This window comes from Osmerus eperlanus, unplaced genomic scaffold (assembly GCF_963692335.1).
Source record: "Osmerus eperlanus unplaced genomic scaffold, fOsmEpe2.1 SCAFFOLD_579, whole genome shotgun sequence".
Taxonomy (NCBI): Eukaryota; Metazoa; Chordata; class Actinopteri; order Osmeriformes; family Osmeridae; genus Osmerus; species Osmerus eperlanus.
Window position 1 is genome coordinate 6,631 of NW_026911592.1, and position 11,713 is coordinate 18,343.

At 42.1% G+C, this 11,713-nt stretch overlaps 1 pseudogene; it reads right to left on the bottom strand.

Annotated features, from left to right (window-relative positions):
• Positions 1-243: 243 nt before the first annotated feature.
• Positions 244-11,417, bottom strand: LOC134016304 (sterile alpha motif domain-containing protein 9-like; annotated as a pseudogene).
• Between the last annotated feature and the right edge of the window lie 296 nt (positions 11,418-11,713).

Here is an 11,713-nt window from a genome sequence, read left to right on the forward strand (position 1 = left end):
GCAGGTGAGCAGTGAGTATACCTCTTGTACAGGCAGGCTGTAGGTATTTGATTGAATAAAGAAATGGTAACCAACCTTGTGTGTTGAGTAACGCCACGTACAGAATGAGGCGAGTGGAAACAGAAGAGTGATCAATGCCTTCCAGCAAATCAGTCACAAATTTGGTAACATACTGCCTATCAAACTCTTCACTCATCAACACAAATGTCAAGAGGTGCTCCGGTGGATGCTGTTCTTTAAGTTTCATTTCAAGTCATTTTCAGGGCAAGATATCTTAGCAGAGCCTGTCCAAGCGGTGTAATTTTCTTCAGATTCCGAAATACAAATGATGTCCTCATAAGTAGCGTGGAAAGCGTGAACCATTGGTAGCTCCACTGGTGAAGTGAGAAGAAAAATCACTGAAAAGGTGCCTGGGGGAAGAACTTGTTTACAGATCACCGACACTGCCACCTTCAGAAGACTCTTTTCAGTCTTGATCCAGGTCATTTCATCACAGGGAGTTTCATTTCAACGGTAGCCATTTCGTCCATTGCAAAAACCTGTTCAAACAAGTTCAAATGGCTTGCAAATGCACTGATGTTCATCTCACTTGAAATTTTGTAACTATGCAGGAAATGCAAGTTTGGGGCATGGTGATCATGGTATTTCTTGCATAATCCAGACAGGTTAGAATCAGGGTCAAAGTGAAAGACACAGAATATCTTCATGTTCATCTTCATGAAGTCAATGGAGCTCAAATTCTCACAAATTTGTTAGAAACACGCAGTTGATTTGGCATGGCACGATATTTGGTGTGTTGATAAGCCAAGGCAGTTCAGCCTTTTCTCTCCATGCATCTCTGTCTTTTATACATTGGTAGAACCTATTCAGATTACTAACTGATGCTGTTTCAGTGCCTATTCTCTCATAGAATTTTTCCATTTCAAACTGAACTTTCTTTGATGTTCCTTTCAAATATGGTAGACGGACAGAGAAAAGTTTGTCTCTCACAATGCTTATTTCTGGCACAATGTCAACTTCTATGACATAATGATCCTCTGGGCCGTTCCCAACCTTTATGAACTCTGGTTCATGTATGCACCTTCGCGCATGTTCACTATTCTGCTCTGAGAAACATTTTTTAATGTACTTAAATGCATCAATGTATATGGCTTTCTCTTTCACAGGAACACCTATTACCTCACCATGTACACAGCCAGTGTTACCTTTACTGTCCATCACTCCAAAATGTATGGTACCATTGGACCGCATATTCATGCATGCAGAGCCAAATTTAAAAACCTCTTTAGCAAACTTTACTTGCAGCTTTTGATGGGATAATGTAGCTGCTTTGGCTAACGATTTGTATTCACGACAAGGTGTGATAAGGTCAGAAACACCAGATTCAGGCGGAAGTACACTGTGCCGTAAGTATGTACATTCAGAACCCTTTTTACCTACAGGCCGTGGTTTACAGTCCGTCTTTGTAGATAACACACTCACTGACTGTTCCTGGTGTGACTTATTCTCTGGATCTGGAGGGACTTGTGTTGGTCCAGCATCTGTGTCATTGCTCCTTCTCATTGACACCTTTTCTCTTTTTCAGGGCTTTTTGAGGTTCTTGCACTCGTGAAGACTCGATCAGCTCATTCCTTTTTTGGATTATCAAGTGAGCCTGCCCCGATTTCATTCCAATTTCCAATTTCAGATAGATTTCTGTTAGTTTCAGAAGAACTTGCCCACTAACTTCCTCAGTCATTTTCTTAATGTATTTCTCTTTCACTCCTATGGACTTCAACCAAGAGCTGACATCACATTCCTTCCATTTTTCGACTGGTTGACAGTTATGTCCTTCCACTAAATAAAAACACAAAAAGTATTTTTTCAACATTGTAACAAGTAGTTTGTTTATAAAGCATTTATTATTTCTGAAATTGAATTAAAGTCCAATAAGAACTGCAGAAAAAGATTTTTCACACTTACTCATTGTGAGGAGAGTGTTGCTGTTTTCACTGTTTAGGTGTATTGGGCGAGACCACAGAAACCAAACCGAGCCAAGAGAGATAGTTGAACATAAGGTGGAACTATAGTAGAAAAGGAAATACCTGGTTGTGGCTTCAAAATGTCATTTAATTGTCATACAAAATACAGACAGCATAAAATGAAATAAAAATGGTTAGATGGATGGTGAATAAAAAAAACAAAAAAACATTATTATTCAAAATGAATGAAATATTAATTTTCTAGACTAGGCAAGTGATGCAGTAATCTGTGGTCTTGCCCAATACACCTAAACAGTTGTGTCTTCTCATTCATTCCTTCTTGAGCATGTCTGTTCAGAAGATGAGAGAAGATGAAACCATTCAAGAGTAATTCATCAAGGGTGATATTTCAGAGCATCCACCCTTGATATGTACTACCCCTCAATAGTACTCTGTGCAACCACTGTCCATTTTTACATGAATAATTAATAGCATGTTGCGGGTTAACTCATACCAACAAGGTCACGAGGAACAGCACACGCCTTCAGAAATCAAGAAATAAGGCCACAGAATTGTTATACACTACTCTGATTTCTAAAGTGCACGCTAATTTTAATTTCGCATAAAATTGCAATAACAGCTTCCGATGGGTGGAATAAAATATTTTAAAATATTTAAAAGGGATGAAATCACAGCATAATTGTAGGATGTACGCATATTGCCTATGCCAGAAGCACCTAAACTGAGATTTTACTCACCTTGTGCTGGAAAGCGTCAGTCTGAAGTAGCCTATATGTTGTTTTTTCTTACGCTATATGGATATAGTATAGGGAAGTTAGGCCATAAGTAGCAGGATTTAGCCGATGTTATTAACCTATAAACAGAAGTAACCATGTTCAGTGAAAATCTAATTCACCAGGACAAACAAGACACTTTATCTCAAGCATGTAGAGTTACGTATTTACATCATTGCGTAATAATAAAAAATAATTCAAAATCAATGAAGAATAACAGTAGCTATTCGAGAATATCATAATAATCACAGTTGTATGTTTCATTATACATATAAATCTCTCTTATACAATAACATAAATCATCTGAAGCACAAAAAAAAGAATACGAACCCGAGGAGATTTCTTCAAGTGTCGCGACTGCATTCAAGACAACTTTGTATGCAGCAGTCTAAAATCATAAATTTATAGAAACTCAGCCCTCCGATTCTGATTCGCCAAAAAGTCAAGCTGAATAGCTTTATTACTCCATAAGTTTCGATTTCCTGAGAGATACACCCTAAAGTCACGGAGCTGCGGTTGGTTTTGTTTTCTTTAGTGTGGATTTGGAGGTGGGATTCAAGCATAATTATTCTTTAGGCAGAGATAGATAGAATGTTCAAGGTTCAAGGTTGTTTATTTGTCACATAAACAGAGATCAAATGTGCTGTTCGATTCACTGTGAGAAACAGTAAATAAAATAAGAAATATATCAATAAATTAAAATAAAATTAAAATAAAGCAAGGAATTGGGCTGTTGGCTGGAACATTTTGTATTAACATATACCTGCAGTCATGGCATGACCGTCCCCTTTATAATTGACAGTGTAAACGAAAACCTAAGTGGTGTGCTAAGAATACATTATAAAGTGCTGAATAAATTTTGCATATGGCAAGGGTAAGAGTCCAAATTCTGAATGCAAACTGAGTTATCATAGTGGATAGACTATATTGGGTGGCCTGTAGCATAGTGGTTAAGGTAAATGACTTGGACACGCAAGGTCGGGGGTTCTAATCCCGGTGTAGCCACAATAAAATTGGCACAGCTGTTGGGCCCTTGAGCAAGGCCCTCACTCTACAAATCAAACACAGCAATACATTTCAGGTAAATAAGCTGGTGGATAGGAAAGCGAAAGCAATTAAGCTTGAGATTTGTCATCAGGACAGTATCTGCACGTGTGCTGAAAAGTATGAGAAAATGTGATACAACAAGATGATCATGACACCACTACTAAACCAGCTGAACCAGTATAATTTGATTTTGTCATGGAGGCTTAACTGTCACTGCTGAAATAGGCAAAAACATAGTAGACATGCAACCATGAATAATAACCCAAGATTTGTACAGACAATTGATTTTCGTTAACAGATAACAGCACACATTTTGCATGTTACCTTCAAGGGACACGTATTGATATAATTTTAGAAGAATTTCCACTCTCTGGTGGAACACCACCTCTGCCACTCCTTGCATTGTTTGATGTTTATTCATGATAATAAACCTAGTTATCAGCAACCAATTCAAAAGCTCCATAAACAAACAAAAAAACACATAACTCTGGTAAAACATAGCCACTGTCCAAAATGGCTTCATTAGCACACAAAGCAATATTGTTAAAATGGGCACTTCTAATAGAAAACATCAGACACAAAATGCAAAGTTTGTACACTGGAAAATTTTCTACCATTTCTGTTCTTTTAGCTCTTGTACTCCAGCACATTGGATTTGAAATAAATACATTAAAATAACTTTAAAATCCAGACTGTCACCTTTAATTTGAGGGTATTTACATCCATATTGGGTGATCCTGTTGGAATTACAGTCCCTCATTTTAGAGAACCAAACATTTTGGACAGTTGGCTTGGTCAGCTGTTTCTGATTAGCCAGGTGTATTCAATCACTTCCTTAGTACAGGTGTAAGAGCTTTCAGAATGTCATCCTGATTCTAGGCTTTTGATTGCCAATGGAGTCTATTATTGCCATTTGTCAACATGAACATGAAGTCAAGGAAGCCATTATGAGAAATTAAAAAAACAGTCAGAGACATACACTCAATGAGCACTAGGTATTTATGAGACTTATTTTTTAGACTTCTACTGCTGTAGCCTATCCACTTAAGAGTTATGATGCATCTTGTGTTCAGAGATGCTCTTCTGCATACCACTCTGGTATTGTGTGGTTATTTGTGCTACTGTCGCCTTCCTGTCAGCTTTGACCAGTCTGGCCATTCTCCTCTGACATCTCTCATTAACAAGGCGTTTCTGTCTGCAGAACTGCTGCTCACTGGAATTTTTATTTTTCACCATTTTTTGCAAACTCTAGAGACTAGCATGCGTGAAAATCCAAGGAGATCAGCAGTTTCTAAGATACTCAAACCATCCTGTCTTCCACCAACAATCATTCCATGGTCACATTTTTTCCCCATTCTGATGGTTGATGTGAGCATTAACTGAAGCTCCTGACCCATATCTACATGATTGTGTATCTGATGCATTGCACTAATGCCACACAATTGGCTGATTAGATAATAGCATTAATAAGTAGGTGTAATAAAGTAAAAATGTTCCTAATAAAGTGCTCAGTGAGTGTAGGTTAAATAACACGTGGCTCAGACCTTATACATTTATTTATTTCATTATGAAATTGTGCATTTTATCAATATTATTTGCAGATACATGTAGACTTGTTTCTCCTCACACAGACTGGGGAAACAGACTAGAAAAGATCTACAATGTGTAGATCATGAACAATGTGAAGCGCAGGTTTTGTTTTTGGTGGTTAGATAGGGTAGATAAGAGTGGTGTATCTTTTTTGATAAGTGTAGGTTACATTGATTAAGATGTATTTTTAACAGATAACTTGAATTTATGATTTAATCTGCCTAACAGGATACAAAGAAGCTATGTGCTACTTGATAATTGATTAGTTCTACCATCGGCACACTTGTTAATCCAGTGAAATGCATGAAAACCGGTTGGTTCAAATGGACCCACCTCAGCAGATGCCACCGGGCAGTGGCAAGAGAACCTCACAATGAGATTGAGAGAGATGGGAGTTTTAAATGTGTGTTGAGTAAAGCCACATACAGAATGAGGCGAGTGGAAACAGAAGAATGATCAATGCCTTCCTGCAAACTAGTCACAAATTTTGGTAACATACTGCCTATCAAACTCCTCACTAATCAACAACATATGTCAAGAGGTACCTAGTGGATGCTGTTCATTAAATTCAATAATTTTCTGTGCAAACTGTATTTTTTAATCTGGGGATAATTTGTGAGTCACAGCAGAGTTCCGTAGAGGGGACTCCTCGCACATTTTGTTCAGGGTCATGTGACTGTCTGCAACAAAATGATGTTCTTGGACTAATTTTCTTGGCTTTCATTGCAACTTCCAATTCATATCTCAGGCTGTCTCAGGAGTACTGAAGACATTTCTGTGGGTATTTTATTCTCATTTTAAAGCATGCTCTGCAACAAAGGTCACTGGGAGTGATCCTTTTACAACTCGCAAAGGACCGGCTGCGCTACAGTGCTCCCAGCACTTCCTGGGTGGTGGTATATATTGGAGCTGTTGGAAGGTATTTGGTCCTTACTTCATCTGGGAGGGTCATTCAGAACTTAAAACATCCTAATGAGTGTCCCTTCGGACAAACTCACCAATAAGTTTTTTTTTTTCTGCAAGCCAAAAATTCATCCAGCTTACTTTAGCTCCCCCGGAAAACTGCTAATCAACTTTTTCATCCTCAAAGACACCCAGTGGAATCGTCACACTGATCACACCCACGATCTCTAAGGAAGGCATCCTTTCTTCTTCAGTGGTTTCAAGCAGACACACTGCATTACCGTGGGTGGGTAAATGCCTGGAATTCACAGTGTGAGGCTGAACACGTTGTACTGTGGCATTCACAGGGCTGTTTATCGTCTTGGGCCTAATAGCCTGTCCCATGTGCGGTGGTTTTCTTCCGATTCCAAAAACGCAAATTGTGCCTTAATGGTGGTACAATTTTACAAGCACAACAAATACCCCCATTCCCCAAATTATAATTAGAAGACGTTTGAAAACACACTGAATTAAATAAACAGTATGCTTATTTATTTGGATCTCAGCAGTTTGCATGTAATGTTTTGGGGAGCGTAAAAAATTAACAAAACTACAAGCCAATATTGGAGAAAAAAATATATCACTTAACACCACTAAAAACATTGGACACATTCTAATAGCATTTGAAAAGCAAATCCAAAAATTGAAATCCATTACAAAATCATTTGCAAAAAAAAAACTTGAAAGTGAAAATCTCTTCCTCTTTAATACAAAATATATATTGGATGCTATACCGTGATTTGTTAATGCCTGTTTTTTCTTTGTATTTCATTGAATAAAATCATTTTGTGGAAAACTGCTACTCATAGCAGACACCAAAAAGGAGTAAAATTCTTCCTGAAGTATCATGTTCAAGTATTACCCTTCTGGATGGCAGTGGGAATTCTGGGTGTGAAAAATGACACAATACATTTACACCTTCATCTTCACGGTGACCTGTAGACTGGGAATGAGACACACACATTGCACACCCTGGCCCCAGAGATACTGTACATTACAGTTTTGACATAAAACAAGGCAATTAATATACAGATTTAAGAAAAAAATGTTGGAAAGGACAAAAGCAGCCAAGTGATAATACAAGTTTGGCAAAATGCTTTAAAACCTCATCAGACAGGAGTTTTATGGGGGCAGAATCAAGCAAATGTATAAATCAGCATTTACTCTTGTGTTTCCATACTCTTATTTAAGCAGAGTACCCCTGCACATATATTTCACAGTGAGGTTATCCGTCTGCTACAAGCACAGCTCATAGCTACGATGATCATTATATACTTTTTAAATGTTGTAAATCCCTTTAAAAATAGTTTTAACCTACTATTTACCTACGGAGGCAAAGATCTGACGCTTCATGATTCTGTGCACTATGTACTTGCCTCAAAGCACAGTAGATATGTCCGTTTAAACACTATTAGCACTGAAAGCCAGCCATAAGTTTTCACAAATAAACTGATAAACTTTTACAAGGTGATCTCCTGAAGCCATATCATATGTACCACATAAAACCACACGGGAGGGCGATTTTTAAATCTGCCCAAAATCGAAAAAAACGGAAAAAAAAAAAACAAACAATAAACAAAAGAGTTACCCAATAATAAATTGGTCACCTTTGGAATTTAAACCTCACAACACTCCCTGTACCATAAAATGCCTCAGATTCCAGGCAGGTTAAAGGTATTGGCCACGCGGACGGTAAGCACTCCCACTGGAGTCCCACAGGTGAACGCAGGGGCAGTGTCGAGAGGATAAGGAACTTTGGCCACAGCGCATCATCCTTTATCAGAATCAATGCGACACACCCATAACACTCGCTAAGAAACACTGAGAATCGCACACAACAGCTGTAGTCCCCCCCAAGTTTGCTGAAGCAAAGTGTATGACGCCCCGCCCCATCAACAGTTTTGGGGGGCGGTGGGGTTTACAGGGAGTTTGCCAAAAATATAGACTAAATGAAAGGTACGCCTGGACCCATGTGATACTCGTTGAAAGCACAGGGCTCGCAAGCTCTTCTAGGCAGTGCCGTTTCCCGGCTCCACAGTGACGCAGCGAAGGCACTTGGGAAGGGGAGGCGCCCCCCGGAGGCGAGGTCCGAGCGCTGCAGGCTCTTCACCCACCGGCGCGGGGGAAGGCGGCCAGCCCTGGAATGCGTTCACCTCTTAAGGCAAGAAAATGCGAAAAGCCGCGGCCACGGACCGACCCCATCACCCGCCTGTCTCTCACACGGAGTCCGTTCTCCGGGCCTCCTGGACGGGCCAGCGCTGGGCTGGGCTGGGGGGAGGCAGGGCTGGGCTGGGGGGAGGCAGGGCTGGGTTGGGGGGAGGCAGAGTTTGTACAGAGAGAGGTGGGGCTTGTGCAAGGGGAGGCAGGGTTTCTGTTAGAGCAGTCTGGGCTGGTCTGTGGGGAGGCGGGGCTTGTGCAAGGAGAGGCGGGTTTTGAACTGGAGGAGGCGGGTTTTGTAAGGGGAGAGGCTTGGTTTCTGTTGGGGCAGGCTGGGTTTGTGTGGGGGGAGGCACGGTTTCTGTTGGGGCAGGCTGGATTTCTGTTGGGACAGGTTGGGTTTGTGTGGTGGCAGGCATGGTTTGTGTGGGGGGATGCTGGGATTGTGTTGGGACAGGCTGGGTTTGTGTGGGGGCAGGCACGGTTTCTGTGGATGAAGGCTGGGATTGTGTTGGGACAGGTTGGGTTTGTGTGGGGGCAGGCACGGTTTCTGTAGATGAAGGCTGGGATTGTGTTGGGGCAGGCTGGGTTAGTGTGGGGGCAGGTTGGGTTAGTGTGGGGGCAGGCTGGGTCAGTGTGGGGGCAGGCTGGGTTAGTGTGGGGGCAGGCTGGGTTTGTGTGGGGGCAGGCTGGGTGAGTGTGGGGGCTGGCATGGCTTCTGTCGGGGTCCCTCTGCAGTGGTAGTAAGGCAGGAAGAGGCGCTCGTGTGCGCAGGTATGCATGGCCCTGTAGGTGTGCTGCAGCAGGTGGGGGAAGCGGGAGGTGAAGTAGGACACAAACTCATCGGGGATGGAGCCCAGCGTCTCCTGCACGTCTGCGGGCAGCTCCCGGTAGTGGTGCTTCTGTTGGGAGAAACAAGATGGAGGGTGGGGAAGGTGTATCAGTGCACCGCTCAACACCGTCTTCTCAAAGAGCAGAACCAAGCACATGCATGGAGGTCGCGTGTAAACCCCAATGGGGAAGAAGTATGAAACTCACAGCCCATTCCACATCTCTTATAACACAGTCCACTACACACTACAGTCACACTACAGTCACACTACACACTACAGCCACACTACACACTACAGTCACACTACACACTACAGCCACACTACACACTACACACTACAGTCACACTACAGTCTCACTACACACTACAGTCACACTACAGCCACACTACACACTACAGTCACACTACACACTACACACTACAGTCTCACTACACACTACAGTCACACTACAGTCTCACAACACACTACACTCACAGTACAGTCACACTACACACTACAGTCGCACTACAGTCATACGACACAGTACAGTCACACTACACACTACAGTCTCACTACACACTACAGTCACACTACAGTCTCACTACACACTACAGTCACACTAGTCACACTACACACTACAGTCACACTAGTCTCACTACACACTACAGTCACACTACACACTACAGTCACACTACAGTCTCACAACACACTACACTCGCAGTACAGTCACACTACACACTAGTCACACTACAGTCACACTACACACTACAGTCACACTACAGTCTCACTACACACTACAGTCACACTACAGTCTCACTACACACTACAGCTACACTACAGTCACACTACACACTACAGCCACACTACACACTAGTCACACTACACACTACAGTCACACTACACACTAGTCACACTACACACTAGTCACACTACACACTACAGTCACACTACAGTCACACTAGTCTCACTACACACTACAGTCTCACTACACACTACAGCCACACTACAAACTACAGTCACACTACAGTCTCACTACACACTACAGCCACACTACACACTACAGTCACACTACAGTCACACTACACACTACAGCCACACTACAGTCACACTACACACTACAGTCGCACTACAGTCACACTACACTAGTCACACTACACACTACAGTCACACTACAGTCACACTACACACTACAGTCTCACTACACACTACAGCCACACTACAAACTACAGTCACACTACAGTCTCACTACACACTACAGCCACACTACACACTACAGTCACACTACAGTCACACTACACACTACAGCCACACTACAGTCACACTACACACTACAGTCGCACTACAGTCACACTACACTAGTCACACTACACACTACAGTCACACTACAGTCACACTACAGTCACACTACAGTCACACTACACACTACAGTCACACTACGCACTACAGTCACACTACACACTACAGTCACACTACACACTAGAGTCTCACTACACACTACAGCCACACTACACACTACACACTACAGTCACACTACACACTACAGTCGCACTACACACTACAGTCACACTATACACTACAGTCGAACTACAGTCACACTACACACTAGTCTCACTACAGTCTCACTACACACTACAGTCACACTACACACTACAGTCGCACTACAGTCACACTACACACTACAGTCACACTACACACTAGTCTCACTACAGTCTCATTACACACTACAGTCAGCTCATGAAACCTGCCTTATTCCTCATGGCTCGGAGCAGATCCCGGACTGATCCGCCTTTATATGAACGAAACTTGCGCAGATCTACCGGGAACAAAATATCATTGAAAGTCATTAACAAACAGAAAATACTTCAAATTACACGTCTATCAAAAATGCAGAATCACCACAGTCACATTGAAGAATTTTACCTAAAAACTGTTTTGCAGTAGTCTGTGGTGTTAGGACAGCGTAGTACGCATTAACGACAGCAGCGCTTACCGGTCTGTAAGGGGACAGTGATGTGCTCCCTCCAGTCACCCTGCACCACTGCCCGCCCCCCTCGCTCTAGCTGCCGGATGATTGGTCCGTCCAGCGGCTCCTTCTCTATCCTGTCACTCACGTCCTGCAGGAAGCACACAAAAACACAAATGAGTCAGACATACACTCACTGAGCACAACACACAAATGAGGCATACACTCACTGAGCACAACACACAAATGAGGCATACACTCACTGAGCACAACACACAAATGAGACATACACTCACTGCGCACAACACACAAATGAGACATACACTCACTGAGAACTTTATTAGGCATCTATTAGACTTATTTTTTAGACTTCAGCTGTTGTAGCCAATCTACTTAAGAGATTTGATGCATTCTGTGTTCAGAGATGCTCAGTGAGTGTACATGCAG